Source organism: Orcinus orca, chromosome 17, assembly GCF_937001465.1.
Source record: "Orcinus orca chromosome 17, mOrcOrc1.1, whole genome shotgun sequence".
Taxonomy (NCBI): Eukaryota; Metazoa; Chordata; class Mammalia; order Artiodactyla; family Delphinidae; genus Orcinus; species Orcinus orca.
The window spans coordinates 58,827,584-58,848,392 of NC_064575.1; the positions used below are offsets into that span (position 1 = coordinate 58,827,584).

General features: G+C 33.8%; 1 protein-coding gene across 2 annotated transcripts in view; it reads left to right on the forward strand.

Moving 5' to 3' along the window:
* Positions 1 to 20,809, forward strand: part of EMC2 (ER membrane protein complex subunit 2) — a 111,836-nt gene that overhangs the window by 53,649 nt on the left and 37,378 nt on the right. The window contains exon 12 of one of the 2 annotated variants that reach the window (XR_007472570.1): positions 8,227 to 8,346. The gene's annotated coding sequence lies outside the window, so the exon portion shown is untranslated. Of the gene's footprint in view, positions 1 to 8,221; positions 8,347 to 20,809 lie in introns of those variants that run through there. The other variant, XM_049700422.1, reaches the window with a different exon arrangement.

The window sequence follows — 20,809 nt, forward strand, 5'->3', positions numbered from 1 at the left end:
TACATGCCTTTTTTTTCTTTTCTGTTTATGAAGTGTTACATATGTAGATTCATTTTACCATCACCACAATCAGGATATAGAATGTATATCACAAAGGAACTTCTTCTTGCTGCTCCTTATTAGGTTACATGTTACATCCTCATCTAACTCTAATGCCTGCTGTCAACTGATTTGTTTCTCTGTTGCTATAATTTTCTCACTGTAAAAATGTTATATCAGTGGAGTCATACAATTTGTAACCTTTTGAGACTGACTTCTTTAACTCAACATGTTGCCCTTTAGCTCTATGAGTGTTGTTGTGTCAATAATTTGTTCCTTTGTATTGGTAAATAATATTCCATTGTATAGAGTTATCACAGTCTGGTAATGCATTCACCATGGAAAGACATTTGAGTTGTTTACACAATGAAGTGGGCTTTATTCCAGATATGCAAGACTCTTGCTTTAATATTTGAAAATTGGTCAATGTAATTTATCATATTAAGAAGAAAATAAGAAAAAGTACATGATCATGTCAACTGATCTGAAAAAAGCATTTGAAAAAATTCAATACCCATTTATGATGAAAAAAACAACTCAGCAATAGAAGGAAACTACCTCAATTTGATAAAAAGCATCTACAAAACTTACACCTAGCATGCTACTCAATGAAAGACTAAATACATTAAGATGGGAAGAAGACAAGGATATGCACTTACCACATCTGTTTGTTATAGTACTTGATGACTTCGCTGGTGCAGTAAGATAAAGGAATAAAAAGCATACAGATTGGAAAGGAAGAAGTAAAACTCTCTGTTTACAGATAACCTGATGGTCAACATGTAAAATCCCAGGAAGTCTCCAAGAACATCTTGGAACTAATAAGTGGGTTTAGCAAGATCACAGAATAATACAAGGTCAACAAAAATTTTTATGCTAGCAATGAAGACATTTTCACTTACAAGTTGCTAAAAAATACAGTATTAAGTATAAATTTAAGAAAATCTGTGGGATATGTTTGCTGAAAACTACAAATGCTAATGAAAGAAGAGCTCAATACATGGAGAGACATACCATATTCATGGATTGGGAGGCAACATAGTAAAGACACCAATTGTACTCCAAATGATCTGTGGGTTTAATACAATTTCTATCCTGAAGGATTCTTTGCAGATAGACTTTCTAAAATTTATATGAAAAGGTAGAGGAACAAGAATAGCGTACACAATTTTGAGAATGAAGATAAAGTTGAAGGAATTAGACTGCAAGATACCAAGACTTACTATGTAGCTACTACAGCAGTCAGGAAAGTATGGTATTGTTACTGATTGTGTGGTTTTGCCAGAGTGATAGACACATAGAACATAGAACAGAATATAGAGTCCAGAATAGACTCACACCAGTTTGGCAAACTAATTTATTCAGTGGAGGAATTGTGCTGGGACGATTGAATATTCAACAAATGGTGTTGGAACAGTTGGGAATCTATAGCAAAAAAACCCCTAAACCTAGACCTCACACCTTAAAAAAATATTCAGAATGGGTCATGGATCTTAATGCATTGTGTAAAACTAAAATTTTTAGGAAAAAAACATGAAGAAGCCCCTTTGACCTAGGGTTAGGCCAAAATTCTTCAGGTAACAAGGTGTAATCTTTATTTAAAAATATGAATAAATTGAACTCTGTAAAAAAAATTTTTTGTTCTGAGAAAGACCCTGTTAAAGAAGTGGAAAGACAAGCCATGGACAGAAAATACTTGCAAACATATTCAATAAAGGACTTGTGTCCAGAATATATAAAGAACTTTTAAGATTTAATAGAAGACAATCCAATTAGAAAATAGGCAGAAGACTTGAACAGACATTTCAACAAAGAGGCTGTAGTGGTGGCACATGAAAAGATGTTCAACATAATTAGCTATTATTAGGGAAGTGCAAGTTGCAGCTATAATGAGATACCACTGAAAACCTATTAGAATGGCTAAAATAAAACAACTCTGTGCTGATGATTATGCAAAACAATTTGGAAATGTCAAATGTTTAGCTTCTCTGGTTTTTCATATACTTTTATATTATCACATACCTTTCATTTGAAGCACTTATCATTTTAATCATTTTCAGGTGATTCCCACCCCACCCCCACCCCACCCCCCTGCTGTAGATTCTTTAATTACGTGAGGTCAGAGACCATATCTGTTTTTGCCCGCTATTGTCATTCCAGTTTTTAGCATGGAAGCTACACACACACACACACACACACACACACACGTTCATATACTCATCTCTCTCCATTTATATATTTGTATTTATTTTTGCACCCAATTGTAATAATCATAATGAGGTGTAGAAGGTATGAACGTTGCATTACAGTAGACATAGTAGAAAGCAAGAATAAATCAAGTCTTCTATACTTATTGTTTCTTAGCATAAAAATATAATTAATAATTAGAAAGATCTTGATGCCCAAAGTTAAATTAGAAACATTGCAACAGACCATTTAATCCACAAATGACCGAATTCCAATAAGGTCAATTGCATCTCTACTATTTAACATAAAAACACAAACATTATAAGAATGCACAGCTAATTTTCAAGTCTAAGTCCTGGAAAAATTCCTCTATCTCAACAAACTGCTGCCAGCAAAACAAACTTAGAGACATTAATTTGATAAATAAGTCACTAATAAGGAAATATGTACTTGCAGATGTCCAAGTAATCATGAACATCTCCAAACAGTGAATGGACAGTAACTTCGAGGAAACCTGAGTTTACGCCTAACAAACTTGAGAGATACACTACTAAAGAATCCCTAATTGCAAATTCAGTTCCTTTTTAGGCAACTTAAATATTACATGAAAACATGGATACGAATTATGTGAAAATGTGATTGTATCAGATGAATGACCCAAAAAGTTGAAGTTTATCAAAAAGCATGTTCTTTAAAAACTCTAGGTAACAATGTGTACCAAAATATCACATCAATTTAAAATCAATTTGAAGCTCTCCAGAGTGGTAACTGTAGAGTGGTTTCAAGACTTGGCCTCAAATGACAGCTGATTTTGGATCCAGTTTCACTATACTGGTCTACGTGTCATACTCGGTATGACAGAGAGAACTGGACACAACACAGCTCCACTGGTTGATAATTCCCCAATGTCCCCCCTAGTCTGACTTTAAAAAATACGGGAATAAATATGACTACAGTTCTTGTGAGGGGAATCAAAGTTGTGTGGTTCCAGATAAAAACAATTGAAGAAAACTGTCTTGCTAAAAAGAGCTTCAAGTAACATGATATATATGCTGATTTTAAAAAAACTAATGACTTTTGGGAAATAGACATGGTGCAAAAGTTTGCATCACAAATTGTTGCATCACAAATGGCACCCAAGAGTCAGAACTCTGATGCTTGCACAAATGCAATCTTAATATTAGAATGAGAGGGAGTTCTAAAAAACAAGTTTTAAAGATGTAAAAATAGTTAAATACAATATTTTTTTTCCATGGGGTGGGAGTTACTGCTAAATATTTCATTTTTCTGCATGTGATTTCTCTAAAGTTTTTCCCACAAGACACTATTTACTAGTCTAAAGAGAATCATAATACAGTATTTTCTGTTAATTATATCCCAATTTAGCTTAGCAGCTTTAAACTTAATTTTCTGTTAACAAATCTCAAATATCATTAGACTAGTTTTTGAATTAACAGTCATTGATTAGAAGTAACAAAAAATGATTTTCAATTGTATTCTTTTCCTTCTACAATCTTATAGAAGTACGCCACCTAGAGTAAATTTTGTAATTTTTAAAGTATAAAAACTGCTGGGCTGGTTTTATTCTAAACTACAAAAAGTAGGCACATTTTAATCAAAATCAAGCTAAATATTATAATGTGGAATTTTTCATATATTTTCTGTTTTGATGTGACTTTCTTAATATTACTGTATATAAAATAGACTGTTTTTCAGTAGTTCCAGATTAAGCAATTTACACAATGTGCCCTCTCGAGATGGTTAACAAATCAAGTTCAGGAGTTATCATTTTTGAAACCTGATTCAGTGACATTAGGTAATCTTAACATGCTATTACCAACTAAAATAACTATGGAAATATTTGAGAGAGAATATAAATAATGAGTTTTGGATATATACATAAGTACACACACAGTACACTAGGCAATGTTAAAAATCATTGACTTTATTTTCTTTTTTCCCCCAACTTTATTGAAATATAAATGACATATAACATTGTGTAAGTTTAAGATGTACAAAGTAATGATCAGATACACATATGTATTGCAAATTATTTACCACAATAAGGTTAAGTAACACATCCTTAACCTCATATAATTACTATTTTGTTGTTGTTACAGTGAGAACACTTAAGGTTTACTCTCACAACAACCTTCAAGTATGCAATACGGTATTGTTAACTATAATTCACACTATACATTAGATCCCCAGAAATTATTCATTTTAGAATTAAAAGTTTGTGCCCTTTGTCCAGCATCTCAGGAGATGAGAGATTCTTCTGATCTCCAGCCTCTGGTAGCCATCAATCTATTCTCTGTTTCTATGAGTTTGACGTTTTTAGATTCCACATATAGTGAGATCATATGGTATTTGTCTTTCTCTGACTTATTTCACTTAGCTTAATGCCCTCAAAAGCCATCCATCTTGTCACAAATGGCAGGATTTCCTTCTTTTTTATGGCTGAATTATATTCCATTACATATATATATATATTCCATTGCATATATATATATATATATATATATATATATATATATATATATATATATACATTTTCTTTATTCATCCATTGATGGACACTTGGATTGTTTCCATGTCCTGGCTATTATGAATAATGCTGCACTGAACATGGGAGTGCAGATATCTTTTCAAGGTAGTAATTTCATTTCCTCTAGATATATATTCAGAAGTGGGATTGCTGGGTCATATGGTAGTTCTGTTTTTAATTTTTTAAAGGAATCTCCACACTGTTTTCCATTGACTGTTTCAATTTACATTTCCTACCAACAGTGTACCAGGATTCCTATTTCTCCACATCCTCTCCAGCATGTGTTATCTCTGGTCTTTCTAATGATAGACATTCTAACAGGTGTGAGGTGGTATCTTATTGTGGTTCTGATTTGCATTTCCCTGTTGACTATTGATATTGAACACTCTTAAACTTGGTGGCCACTGTATGTATGTCTTCTTTGGAAAAAGAGTTTTTGCCCATTTTTAAATTGGGTTTTCTTTCTTTCTTTTTTTGCTATTGAGGTGTGTGAGTTCCTTATATTTCTTAGGTTGCCTTTTCATTTTGTTGATTGTTTCTTTTGCTGTGCAGAAGTTTTTTAGTTTGATATAGTCTTACTTGTTGATTTTTGCTTTAGTTGCTTGTGTTTTTGGTGTCATATCCAAAAAATTATTGCCAAGACTGATGCCAAGGAGCTTTCTCAGTGTTTTCTTCTAGGTATTTTCTGTGTTTAAGGCCTTAGTCCATTTCAAGGTAATTTTTGTGAGAAGTGTAAGATAGGCATCCAGTTTCATTCTTTGCATGTGGATATCCAGTTTCCCCAGCATCATTTATTGAAGAAACTATTCTTTCCCCATTGAGTATTCTTGGTTCCTTGTTAAATATTTGTTGAGCTTTTGTGCGTGGATTTATTTCTGAGAGCTCTCTATTCTGATTTATTGGTCTATGTGTCTGTTTTTATGCCAGTGCCATACTGTTTTCATTACTACAGCTTTGTGATATAGTTTGGAATCAGGACGTGTTATGCTTCCAACTTTGTTCTTTCTCAAGATTGATTTGATTAATCAGGGTCTTTTGTGGTTCGATAGGAATTTTAGGATTGTTTTTTGTTTCTGTAAAAGTTTTCATTGGAATTTTCATAGGGATTACACTGAATCTATAGATGGCTTTGGGTAGTATAGACATTTTAACAATATTAAGTCTTCTGATCCATAAACATGGAATATCTCCCATTTATTTGTATCTTTAATTTTTTTCATCAATGTCTTATAATTTTCAGTGTACAAATCTTTCACTTTCTTGGTTAAATTTATTCCTAAGTATTTTATTATTTTTGATGCCATTGTAAATGGGATTGTTATCTTTATTTCTTATTAAGATAGTTCATTGATAGTGTATAGAAACAACTGATTTTTATATGCAGATTTTACTGAATTTATTTGTTCTCATCTGACTTGGTATCAGGATAATGCTGGCCTTCTAAAATAAGTTTGGGAGTGTTTTCTCCTCTTCCGTTTTTGGGAAGAGTTTGAGAAAAGTTGGAATTAATTATTCTTTAAATGTTTGGTAGAATTCACCAGTAAAGTCATTAGTTCCTGAGCTTTTCTTCATTAGGAGATTTTTGATTACTGATTTAATCTCCTGACTAGTATTTGGTCTGTTCAGATTTTCTGTTTCTTCCCAATTTAATTTTGGTAGGTTGTATGTTTCTAGGAATTTGTCCATTTCTTTTAGGTTGTCCAATTGTTGGTGTATGATTGTTCATAGTAGTTTCTTAGGACCCTTTGTATTTCTTTGATATCAGTAGTAATGTCTCCTCTTTCATTTATAATTTTATTTATTTAAGTCCACTCTTCTTTTTTCTTGGAAAACCTAGCTAAAAGTTTCTGAATTTTATCTTTTTACAAAGCCAACTCTTAGTTTCACTGATTTATTTTTCTATTGTTTCCTTATTCTCTATTTCATTGTTTTCTGCACAGATCTTTATTATCTGCTTACTTCTGCTAACTTTGGGCTTAATTATTTTTCTTTTTCTAGTTCCTTGAGGTGTAAAGTTAGGATATTTATTTAAAATCTTTCTTTTTGTAATGTAAGCATTTATTGTTATGAACTTTTCTTTTGCATAGCATTTACTGCATCACATACATTTTGGAATGTGGTGTTTCCAATATCATATGTTTTGATACATTTTCTAACTTATCTTTGATTTCATCTTTGACTCATTAGTTTTTCAGGAGTGTATTGTTTAATTTCCACGTGTTTGTAAAATTTCCAGCTTTCCTCATGTTATTGATTTCTAGTTTCGTATCATTGTGACCAAAAAAGATACTCAGTGTGGTTTCATTGTTTTAAATTTGCTGAAACTTTTGTGACCTAACATATGATCTATTCTGGAAAATGTTCCACATGCACTTGAGAATGTATATTTTGCTGCTGTTGAATGGAATGTTCCATATATGTTTTTAGGTCCTTTTGGTTTAGAGTACAGTTTAAGTTCCACATTTCCTTATAGATATTCTGTCTCCATGATATATCCATTGTTGAAAGTGAGGTATTGAAGTCTCCTCCTATTATTGTATTGCTGGCTATTATTTCTTTCACATATGTTAGCATCTGCTTAATATATTTAGGTACTCTGTGTTGGATTCATATATATTTATAATTGTTATAGCCTCTTGATGAATTGACCCCTTTATCATTATATAATAACCTTAGTTTCCTGTTACAGTTTTTGACTTAAAGTCTATTTTGTCTGATATAAATATAGCTACCCTGCTCTCGCTTGGGTTTCATTTACATGATATATATTTTTTCATTCCTTCTCTTTGAGACTATGTGTGTCCTTGAAGTTGAAATGTGTCTCATTTAGGTATCATATAGTTGGGTCTGGGTTTTTAAAAATTCATTTAGTCACTCTATACCTTTTGATTGGAGATTTAATCCATTTACATTTAAAGAAATTATTGATAGTAGGGACTTACTACTGTCATCTTTTTAATTGTTTTCTGGCTCTTTTGTAGTTTTTTTGTTCATTTCTTCCTTTCTGTCTTCCTTTGTAAGTTGATTATTTTCCATAGCAGTATACTTTGATTCCTTTCTTTTTATGTTGTGTGTATTTAGTATAGTTTTTTGTTTTGCATTTATCCTGAGGCTTACATAGAGCATCTTAATGGATATAGCAGTCTGTTTTAAGCTGATAACAACTTAACTTTGATTGTATACAAAACTCTACCCTTTTACTCCTCTCCCCACATTTTATGTTTTTGATGTCACAATTTATATCTTTATATTGTGTATCTATTAACAAATTATAGTAACTGTAACTATATTTACTACTTTTTCCTTTAACCTTTATTGTAGAGTTAAGTGGTTAGCACACAACCATACCATAGTATTAGAGTACTTTGAATCTGACTATATACTAAACGTTACCAGTATGTTGTATATTTTAATATGTTTTCATGTTACTAATTAGCATCCTTTCATTTCAGGTTGAAGAACTCCTTTCAGCATTTCTTATAAGGCACGTCTAGTGGTGATTAACTCCCTCAGCTGTTGTTTGTTAGGAAAGTGTTTATCTCACCTTCATTTCTGATGGACAACTTTGCCAGGTAAAGTATTTGTGGTTGGCAGTTTTTTTCTTTCAGCACTTTGAATGTATCATCTCACTCTCTCCCACCCTGCAAGGTTTGAGAAGTCCACTGATAACCTTATGGGGGTCCCCTTTTATGAGAGAAAAATAATTTTTCCTTCTGGCTGCTTTTACAATTCCCTCTTTGATTTTAGACAGTTTTATTATAGTGTGTCTTGGAGAAGATTGTTTTGGATTGAAATTTTGGGGTGACCTGTTAACTTAATGAATTTGGATGTCCAAATCTGTCCCCAGGTTTAAGAAATTCTCAGACATTATTTCTTTAAATAAGCTTTCTACCCCTTTCTCCCTCTGGGACTTCAATTATGCCTAGGTTGTTTCTCTTAATCTTTTACCATTAGTCCTGTAGGTTTTCTTCATGCCTTTTCATTCTCTTTTTTTTTTTTTTTTTTTTTTTTTGCTTCTCACTGGATAATTTCAAATGATCTGTGTTTGGACTCACTATTTCTTTCTTCTGCTTTGTTTGTGCCATCTGCTCTTAAAGTTCTTATTGACTTTTTCAGTGCAGTCATTGTGTTCTCCAGTTCCAAAATTTTTCTTTGGCTCTTTTTCATGTTTTCTGTTTGTTGAACTTCTTATTTTTTTCTTATATTATTTTCCTGACTTCAATAATTATTTGTGTTCTCTTACAACTCTCTGAGAATCTTTATAACAATTATTTTGAATTCTTTATTGGGCAATTCCTGGATCTCCATTTCTTTGGCATCATTTACTGAAAATTTACTGTGTTCCTGTGGTGGTATCATATTTACCTGATTCTTTATGATGCCAGTAGTCTTGCATAGGTGTCTGCACTTTTGAAGAAGAGTCACCTCTGCCAGACTTTATGGACTGACTTCAGTAAGAAAAGACCTTCACCTGTGTGGGGCCTGCTGGAACATGATGTGACCCTGGGTCTAGTGGTTCAGGGCACCAAGTGTGCGTGCATGTGGTGGCTCTGGGTCCTGTGGAGGGGTGTACCATCTCAATTGCTTGGCCAACTGGAGTACATAATATCAGAAATTATGTGGTCCTTGGTGAGCACTGTGGGGGATCTTCAGTGGCTGCAAGGGTTATTGGTTCTTCAGCTGTGCTTCCAGGTCCAGTGGCTAGGGACCAAGCCAGTGGTGGTGGCTGGAGTCAGGGGTATGTGGATCTGGGGGCCAGCTGCAGGTTCCTGTGTAACGATAGGGGCTGGTTGCAGGTACACACATAGTGATAGCGGCCAGGGCAAGCAGCGCATGCCAAGGTCAACTGGGCATACTGGCAGTTGGGGGGCCCTGGCTGTCAGCATACACTCCTGTGACTGCAAGGTCTTGCCATGGGTGCATTCAATGCAGCAAAGTTTGGTGACAGGAATCAAACTGGAGGTGTACAAGTGCACAGCTGGAGGAGCTAGCCCCAAGCATGCACATGGCATTGGGGTCAGCCATGGGGGTCTAAGGCTGTGTTTTGCACTCATGCAGCCACAGAGCCGGGATGCCAGTGCAGATCCCAGGTTCTGATAGGGAGGGAAGTGGGGAGTGAGGAGAGATACTCAGGCATTTGGCATCTGTAAACATGAAAACCTGTGGGGCACAAGCCAGATAAATCTGTAGGGGTTCTGTTGTGGTTGTGCTGGTTTCTTCAGTAGCAAAATCTGCTCGGGTCTTCTGTAGAGGAGTTTGCTGGGGATCATGGTCACTTCCACCGTGTGGCTGATACTGGTAGCCCTTGCCCTTCTTCCTTATTCCTAGCTGTATCTATGTCTCAGCTTCGCCAGTCTCTTGGTGGGCTGAAACTGAAGTGGATTCTTCTTATAGTGAACTGAAAGGCTGGGGAAGCTGATGACTCACCCTGCTCTCTCTTTCCCAGTGAGGGGAACTCTTTCTAGCTGGGGAGTTCCTTCCTGGCCTAGGGAGATGAGGGAGGCAAAATGAAGCTGTTCTTCCTATCCTTTTTGTGTGTTTATTCTCAGGGTTTTTGTTCCACTGTGTTGCTAAAGTTTCTTAAGTGGACTCCTGAGTTCTCCCAGAGCTGGCTTTGTTCATGGATAGCGGTCTAATTGTTGATCCTTGTGGGGAGATGGAGTCTGAGGTCTCCTACTTTGCCATCGTGGTGATGTCACTCCTCAGAATTGACATTTCATAGTGAATGTGATGGGGGAAGATACCATGAAATTGAGTACAAAATATTTTAGATTTGAAACCAAGGCTATTTGGAGAGTTCTATCTTATCTCTGAGACTCTATCTTATCTCTGCTTTAAAAGATCATTTTCTCTTCTAGTTTTTGTGTCTGTTGATAGGTAATGCTTGGAATTTTTGCTTTGGGAGTTCAAAATTTGAAACAGTTGTGGGCAAACGATGCTTCTTGTAACATCCCACAAGGGATCAGATTTTCTAATGAAATATCGCTTTGATTTATTTGTGTCCTTGTATAGGTGATTTCTACACTTATCCAGAGGAAAAATTCCTGCAGAGTAGAGGTCTTGTCTTCAGTTTCGTTTCCTTACATTATCTAACACATACTTTTGCCACAGGGAATGCTTATAAATATTTGTTGATATCATATTTTATCTCCAAGCTAACTGAAGTCAGTGAGGAGAGTCATTCAATTGCTAAACTTTAACAGTCAAATTAGGTTATCAGACTATGAATTTAATTAGCAAAGTTTGAAAACTCTCCATGGTTTTTTTTTTTTTAATTTAGTATGGCAAATTTTATTTAAGGCATAGCAAAGCCTCCCTGATAGCAGTTATGTATTACAGAAGTTCAGAATGAAAGATTTATAAAATTTCTCAACCCACTAAAAATATAAACCAGACAGAAAAATTACCCATTGAGTAATAGTAAATGTCAGTGTTTAAAAAAAAAACTAACTTATTTTTTAGTTACAAGGGACACATGCATTTTATTTATAATATAGCTTCAAGACTTTAAATATGCTGCCCAGAATATCTTCCAGTTGCTATAGGGAGTTCTGTTATTCGTCAATGTAGGGTTTCCTACTTGGCAGCATTATGTATTTATGATGGCATCTGTGTTTGCTGGTTGTTGCATTTGCAGTGGAACTTGTATTTCAGCCAGTTGAAGAGGGAGGGAAAAAGAAAGTAAATTAAACCTGACTTCTTGGCAATGAAGTAGTAGCTTCTTATTACTTGGACCCATATATTCCAAGAACACCAAATGTAACTGCAGTTGTGTGCCATAGTTACTCTACCTATAATTGACTATATTTGCATTGTAATAAACTTGTATAATAATATTAAAACCAAAAAGTTAAAAACTAAAATATTATGTCTTGTCAGTTGACATGCACTTTTCAAGCAGAATTTTAATATGGGAAATTAGCTATTAGAATGATGCTTATTTTTTCCTGGTCAAAGAAAAATTGTCATTATCATCAATATCATTTTGTAAGCTTTCATTTACTTAAACTAAGTGAAAATCTAAATGAACTAATTAAAAAAGATTTTCCTCAACTTTTATGAGAGAAACAGAACAGAAAATAAAAGTGAACTTATTAATATGTAGAATTTCTTTTTAAAAACAACTAGTATATTTTAGAGTTAGTGTACATTTATCTCAAGCCAATATCCCAAACCCATATACATCTACCACATTAACCTGTAATATTTGATGTTCGTAAAGGTTATCTTCAGATATCCCAAGAACTACCTTTTTAATATTAAGAACCTAGAAACATCTTCTTAGCATTGATTCTTAATATACACAACCGAGAATTAACTCCTTAATGTTGACATATGAAATTATATTCGTTATAATTTCTAGGTTTGTGAATTGTGTTCATTTTAATTTATGTAATTCATTTTATTTTTTAAACACTGGCAGTCTCTGAGTCATAGTTTAGTTAAATATCTACTAAGTTAACTTTTAACTTTGTGTTTACCCCAACTGTGTTGCACAATTATATTCCCTGTTCTCTGGAAGCTTATGAAATGGATACACTGGTGGTACCATTATGCATAAAACAGAAGTGAATATGGCGACAAAAATATAATATTTAGATCTTGCCCTCAAGATGCTTACAGTTTAGTTTGAAAGACAGTGAATAAGAATGAAAATTCTATTAGTGTACACAGGAAATAACTGTCCAGTAGAATAATATGTGAGTAATTCTTATTGCCTAGTGACTTAATATGTTAGTGCCGTACAGCTTCAGATGAAGATGTCACTGCAGTTCAGAAGGTTCTGTAAAAACTTGAGGGAAGGGGAGAGACTTGGCCTTGATACTGAAAGATGGGTAGTTTTAGGTCAAGTGTTGGCATTCTAGGTTGGGGTAACAATTTATGCATCAGTATTAGAGAGGTGAAAACCACCTTCTAGAGGCACAGTGGCTAGGCCTTTTTTGCTAGGATGAGAGTTTAGAGAAGTAAGTATAGAGAAAGAACGGGGGGAAGTATTAATTATTAGAACAAATATTTCTCTAGCACTTTACAATTTATAAGGGATTTCTATGTAATTCTCATTTAATCTTAAATACCTGTGATGTAGTATCTTTATTACTTCTATTTTTAAAATAAATCTAGAACTAAGGCAACTGGGAATTATTGTTACAAAATAAAAATGAACAAAATATAAATGTAAGCTTTGATAGTCTAAAGAGAAAATATAACAAAAATTAGGTTAGAGTGGAAAAAATTGTTAATCTGTTTAATCTTTCATTGTAAGGAGATGGTTTAAAGGTAAAACATATAGTTTCAAAAGTGACATCAAAGATTTTTATAATTTTTTTTCTTACCTTTAGAGAGATCTTTTACTTAGTAACCATATCTTCTGTGAAGATTAAATTTTTATGAATTTCAGTATTGCCTTCTATTTATTTAAAAAAATTTAAATTTAAAAATAATCATGATTCCACCATTTTTTCCTGAAGTTATTTATATTTGCCCTTCTGAAGGACTCCTTTGCAAGCTGTACATGTGCGTAAGAATGTTCAATAAAAGTTGGCAATGATTATTTTGGGATGATGGAATAGTAGTAGATTTTTTAGTTTCTTCCTGGCACTTTTCAGTGTACTTTCTGAACCAAATATGCATCATTTTTTTTTTCTAAAACATTAAAGGCTTTATTCTTAAAATTTAAAAATTCCATACAAGTGCTGTTCTGAGGAATATACTTTGGGAATCACTGATGTAGATAATTATTTCCTAACCTTTTTGGATGAATGATCTCTTTCACAATAATATATGATTTTGCCAACTCAGGAATTTAAAAAATTATTTTCTGATTTTCCTATGGCATGTAACAAAGTAATTTAGCAAAAAGTTTTCATAATTATTTTATTTTATTCTCATGATGACATAAGAGAAAATGTTGCTACCTATTAGTATGTCTTCACAAATATAGCATTGATGATAGTGGTTTTTTTTTTTTTTGCGGTATGTGGGTCTCTCACTGTTGTGGCCTCTCCCGCTGTGGAGCACAGGCTCCGGACGCGCAGTCCCAGCGGCCATGGCCCACGGGCCCAGCCACTCCACGGCATGTGGGATCTTCCCAGACCGGGGCACGAACCTGTGACCCCTGCATCGGCAGGCGGACTCTCAACCACTGCGCCACCAGGGAAGTCATGATGATAGTGGTTTTCATTACCAGTTAAAATAAGGCCAGATTGGATATAATCATCACAGTCATTTATTTTATTAGCAGTGCTTTTTGAGGTACAAGAAATACTGGTGCACTTTTAAAGAATTTTGATCAGACAGATTGAACTAATGGGTCTGAAGATCATTTTGAGGCAAATTTGCACATTTATCATGTTTTTACTCATTAATGTGTATTTTATTATTTTCTTGTGTTATCTTTCTTCAACCAATGACTGATTATGGGTATAAACTAGGTAATAAGGGACCAAAAACAGATGATTTAAAACTAAGCAATGATTAATACCTTCGTGATGACTGGTAATGCTTTGCTGAGTTATAAACTGACAGTGTCTATGTATGGAGGCCCTTCCTCTGATTTCCAATAATCACTGTACATTCTTACAGCACTTGCACTCCTAGGCTCTCCAGATTTCATTTTAGATGGATATTTTTAAAAAATTATTAACGTATTAAGTAGGTACTGAAACAGATAACATTGTTAATTTAACATCATGATTCCTTATAAGACCTTTGTGAACCCATGATGATTACTATTTGGGAAATGGCCATACAGAAACTGATATAGGCATAGGCTTCCATGTAATTCTTAAGGAAAAGAGAGAATTTAGAAAGGAGAGTAGAAAGTTAGGTATTAAAGTTTAAGGCTTACTAAAATTTGGGGAGTGGAAGAAGAAAAAATAGTAGAGGATAGAGAACTAAGGAAATACAATTACAGAGGAATAACCATTGAATGAATGACATTACATACTTTATCTCATTTCATACTCAGTTTAAATGAGAAAGTTACAACTAAGAAAGATGAATAATTTTCCCCCAGTCACCCAATAAATGGTAGAGCAATGATGATTCAAAGCAAGATCTGTAATAAAGTTCATGCTTTATCCTCCTCAGCATTCCATCTCTCTCATTCAGATATGTCAGAAGAGAATCAGAAGAAGGATGATACAATAAAAATTAAAGGAAGAATTTTAACAAGAAAGTATTCTGCATTAGATGTGGCAGGGGTGTCAGGCAAAAAGAGATCTCAGAAAAGATCACTGGAACTGGCAGAGACCTTGAAGGGCCAGGTCTAACATCCAGAAAAGGCAAAGCCATATTCTATGGAGTTAAGGGGACTTTCTCTGTTAACACAAGACTTGTGCTTTATGCTACTAGTGTGGTATCTTGCTCATTTTTCCTGGTATCCCTAAGGCTTAGCATAGCATTTTGCCTACAGTAGGCACCAGGCTAAGATCTTGCAAATGTATGACTGATGTAGGTTATAGGTCTAAAAGGTCTTGAAACAGTCTGGTGGATGTTGAAGATCCAAAGGGTGATGGCACTCTGAAGGGCGATCCACAGAAGGACTGATGATTTGAAGATGGTGGTAAATGAACATAATATGATGTTAAATGGTGAAAAACAAAGATGGGTGGTATACAAATCATTGGGACCTGCTTCTGGGGACCAAGAAGGTTGTGCCTCTCCCTTACTCTGTCTCTTCCTAGCCACTGTGAATCAGTAATACCACCAAAACCCACAAGTTTGGATGAAGTTGGGGGGGGCGTGTCACAGAAATTTTGGTCTATTTTATTTTTTTTATTTTTTTATTTTTGGTCTATTTTAAATTGATGACAACTTAAAATTTTAAAGAACTTGTTATATAAAAATGTACTAACGATGATAAACGTTTTTACAATAGGTGAAGAAAAAACATTTAGTATAATAACATACACATTTATGAATTTAAAAAATCAATGAAAATTGGGCAAAGTACATGAACTCGTCATTTAAAGAAGGAGGTACTTAGCAAAATACAGTTCAATAAATATTTATTGAATAAAAAGTAGGCTATGGTAGAATTAGATTTATACCATAAGAAGGAGAAAAAACAAGTAGCTTGATTACCAAGAGCTTTGTATGTCATACTTTGGAGCATGGAATTTATCCTGTAGATGGTTTGAGTCTACTAAAGTGTGTCCACATTGAAGTAACTATTTTATTAGCACTGTAGTTAATGTACTCGAAACAGACTTGAGCTAGTGGAGAAAGGAGGTAGGCAGAGTAGCTCAAGTGAGAAAAAAAATGAAACTATGGTAAGGATAAAAGGAATGAGAGAAAATGGACAGATTTATGAAATATTAAAACTTGTTTTCTAAATAAACTTTTTTTCTTCCAGTTTTATTGAGCTATAATTGACATATAGCACTGTGTAAGTTTAAAGTGTACTGCATAATGATTTGACTTAACAAGCATCATGAAATGGTTACCACAATAAGTTTAGTGAATATCCATCATCTTATATAGATACAAAATTAAAGAAATAGAAAAAATGTTTTTTCCTTGGGATGAGAGCTCTTAGGATTTACTCTCTTAGCAACTTTCATATATAAGATACAGCTGTGTTCATTATATTTATCATGTTGCAAATTATATCCCTAGTACTTATTTATCTTACCACTAGACGTTTGTACCTTTTGACCACCTTCATCCAATTCCCCCTTCCTACCGCTTCTGGTAACCACAAATTTGATCTCTTTTTTCTGAGTTTGTTTGTTTGTTTTAAACATAGTAAGACCTGATGAAATGAATATGGTAGAAGGTAAGGGATAACAGGGAGTCTAGGAAAAATTCTATTTTTCTCAATAACTTGTGTGACTAGCTTGATGATAAAATGCTTGATAGGAAGTAAACAGGGTATAACGTGTTTATTATAAATTTTTGAAATTGAAAATCTTCTTTTAAATATAATTTTAAATATTTTTTATTAAGGACTTTAAAAAAGTTTTTTAGAGCACTTTTAGGTTTACAACAAAATTGAGAGGAAGGTATAGAGATTTCCCATATGCCCGTTGCCCCTACATATGCATAGCCATCCCTCATCTCTCACCAGAATGGTACACTTATTACCAAGAATGAACCTACATTGACATCATAATCACCCAAAGTCTATAGTTTACCGGTTCAGTCTTGGTCTTGTAGATTCTATGGGTTTAGACAAAAATATTATGACATATATCCATCATTGTAATATCATATAGAATATTTTCTCTGCCCTGAAAATCGTCTGTGCTCTGCCTATTTATCACCCCCTTCCTCTGACCCCTGGCAACCACTGATTTTTTGTCTCCATTGTTTTTCCTTTTCCAGAATGTTTTATTTTTTTAATTTGGAGGTATATGGAGTTATGAATTTTTATGTTAGTCAATTAGTTGTATGTGTAATGCCATCCATTCTCCAAACTAGAATCACAAATAAGATAAAACTTGGATAAAAATTTTAAAATTGCTTGTAAGACTGCATGTTTATTAATACTATAGTCATATCAGAAATAGATATGGAAAGATATTTCCCTGAAGTGTGATTGAAAATACAGTTGTTAAGATTCTGGCCATTAGATTTAGTTCTGGTTGATGTTTAAAATAAAAAAATACTTTTATTAATTTCACATAAAAAGGTTAGAAGGGGTCAGGTGTCATTTAATATTTCCCTTTTGTATCAGGTAATGCAATTTTTGAGTTAGAGGTTCTTTATTGTAACATAGTATCTTTCCTCTGTGTAGAAGTTCATGTTAACCATAGAAGATAAAGAAGCTCATTGCAGATTAATATAGAATTTTCTATGTAAAAAATTTTAAAATTCAGTTTTTATGATACATGGAAATGCTTTCAGTCTGTAAAACATTTTGAAAAATTCATTAAACATGAAAATATATACTGAATTATGATCAGTGTCTTCTGCTTAGGCATTGCCACTTACCCAGATCTGATAGAAAGGTAATTCATAGAAATTCTATTTGTGCACATTCAAATTTGACTTGATTTAGAATATTATAAAATAGAGGAGACTGAATAAAAGAAGAAAAAGAACACCAATTTGTGGCACAAATATAAATGATGACATTATATTACAAGATTAACAAACAGCTTCATTTAATTTTAGATTTTGGTACAACACTTAAAACATTGCTATGGCTCAAAGTAAGTTATTGAATCTGGGTAGCAAGGAAATAAAGAAAATTATTAGCATTGTAACAAAGCCCTGAAACAAAATGTCATTTGGAAAATAGCAAGCTGGCGATATGCCAGGGAGGGAAAAAAATTAGAAACACAAATGTTCCATCAGAGTCTTGGTTTTGAAAATGAATAAAAGAAGTAAATATATTGCCATTTAAGTGTTATACTTATTAGACCTTCATTTCTAAAGAACAAATGACAAAAATAGGATCTGGATTTTTATAGAGTGGGAATAGGAGCTACTGCTCCCTTTCCATTTTAAGTTTGGAAAGTCTCTCAATAATCTAGGATTGTTTCATTTTGCGTTTAAAGTTCGGGTAGGCCAGCCTAAACTAACAAATTACATCAAAGGTAAATCTGGAACAGACTAATGTCATTTAGGACCTACGTTATCATATTATATTTCAAATGTAGTAATCTTCCACTTTTACATACACCAAAAACTGCATATTATTGTTTCGAAATAGCAGAGCAGAAAGTTTTGTAGGTTAAGGCTACAAAGTGAACAAAGTAAAAAACTCATTCAGGGACAACCTTACTTCCCAATATGGTAAAAATAAAATTTTGTTTTGTAACAAATTGTATTGCTTATAGAAAACATTCTGCACCACAAAGCTCTATCTTTTTAATAGTTTAAATTCCCAATGAACAAAGATATTAGTAGGAAAGGAACTCAACAGTACTAAAATCCTTTGAACCTGAGGTAAGAGGTAGAATCTGATTGTACCTATGGTGAAGATGGCCTCCTTAGCTTATCAGGTGTTTTAAGTGTCACTGATTATTTTTCTCTTGCTAAATCTCTAAACACATCTCTGATTTGCTATGGTGTTAGCTGAATTTTTAGGATTATTTAGTTTCACTTTAATCAGTTGAGGACTTAACTACAAATACAGCTTCTTCTTTGGTAAGTCAGTAACTGGTTCTTGCATCTTCAAATCTAAGAGTTCTGTTCTCCTGTCATTTGCTTGCCTGACAGTTTTATGCACAGTATGATTTAGTTAAAAGGATATTTAGCATTGTGGTTGATTTGTATTGCATGAAATAAGATAGTCAGCTGGTGGAAGCCAATCAGGCCACACATACTGTATTTAAGACTTAAATACTGAACCTTTATGGTACATATAGCTGTTTTGGAAGTTGCCAAACAAGTCACACAGCCTACGTGCAACAGACTGGGTGTGGTATAAAATGGCCTGAGCTTTCCAAATTTCCTGGCTTTTTTTCCTCTTTTTGGATTACACTAAAACAATTTCCTTCAGGATTGAAGCATCTGGCTAGCTCTTATAGTTTCTTTTTTTCTTATGATTAAGGGAGAAAGATTGATTCAGGGGAAAAAAAGCTATGGCTCAACCCAAAGTCTGTGCTAAGGATAGACCTCAGTGGCACATTTTTGTGACATAAAATTTTACGTTAGGCATGCAAATTATTGATTTGATTTTGATTTTCTCAATTTGCCAATGATTCTATTTCAATATGGGGCCTCTACGTAGTGATGTTTAAAGTAATTCTTTACTGTAATACCCTATAGCTGGGAAAATCATCCAGCTTTACTCTGCACAAAAAATAAAGCTTCTCCATGCCCATGATGCTAGATCTATTATCACACTCATGATGAATTACTGTTGCTTTTGGTAGCACGAAAAACCACAATCTATTTTTCCTCTCAAGTGGCAGGTCTCTTCTAATTGTTAACCTTTCCTTAATTATAGGAATCAGCAATGTGCTTTTTGTCAGAACTTTGTTCCTTTAGTGAAATAACAGTCATCAGAAACAGTCACCTTTGGACATTCACATGTGTGTTTACTTATAAAATCAGTTATTATTAAATCAATACATTTGATTTCAAATAGATGAGACTTGTTACGATAACTAAGCAGAACCCTAGTTATTGAAATTGCTTCTTATGTACAATACAGCTTTACCTCTCAAAAAATCAGCCTTCTAACAACATCTAAAAAAACACTGACAGAGGAGATAAATAAAAGCATTGTATACTTCAGTGATTCCCTGACAGTCCTTTTGTTCTACGCTAGATATAGCAACCCTTGGTTTATTAGAGGCCATTTACTGGTTTTGTTTGTTCGTTTGTTGGTTTTCAGAAGCTTGAGACAGTGTACCTGTACCAATGTACTGCCAGATAAGCAGTGTAGGCCTGGTTTAGCAACATGTACTGACTAAATCAGTTTAGCCTTTCACTGTAGCAAAGGAGCATAGTCATACACAGTATAGAACTGCAGACTCAACATCACAGATCTATAAGCAGTGGAACAGGGTTAAAACAGGATGTATTCTACAACGTGGAAAGCAAGAAAGTTGAGTTTACCATTAAAGGAAGATGGAGACCTGGATGTATATTTCTGGAGATTAGTTACTCTAAACCACCCTTTGAACAGATTTTTAAAAGTTGGATAAAATAAAATCTTATGTATATTTTTTATATATATTACATGTATTATGTATATACTTTTTTTTTGCATTGATGACCTGGCAAAGCAGCCAAATCCAAAAACAGAGTAAACCAGGAACCATAAAAGATAAGTGCCAAACCTAGTTTTGTTCTGAGGATTTCTGCTGAATCCTGAAATACTGGGTTTCCATTTGACAGCTTCTTGGGCCATGGGGGATACTAGTTAAAACTGAAGATCCACCTATGGAAGGAAACCTACCTAATAGGATACCCCTACACAAAGCTGAGATGTGTAGGAGTGAAATAAAGATGGAAACACCAAGGAAATTCTCCAGTAATGCTAGGTAAGTGAAGAATAAGTAAACATTTCCTTGAGAATATATAAGTACAAACTGGCCCCTCAATGGGTCTGAAAAGCCTCAAGGAGTTTAGTGG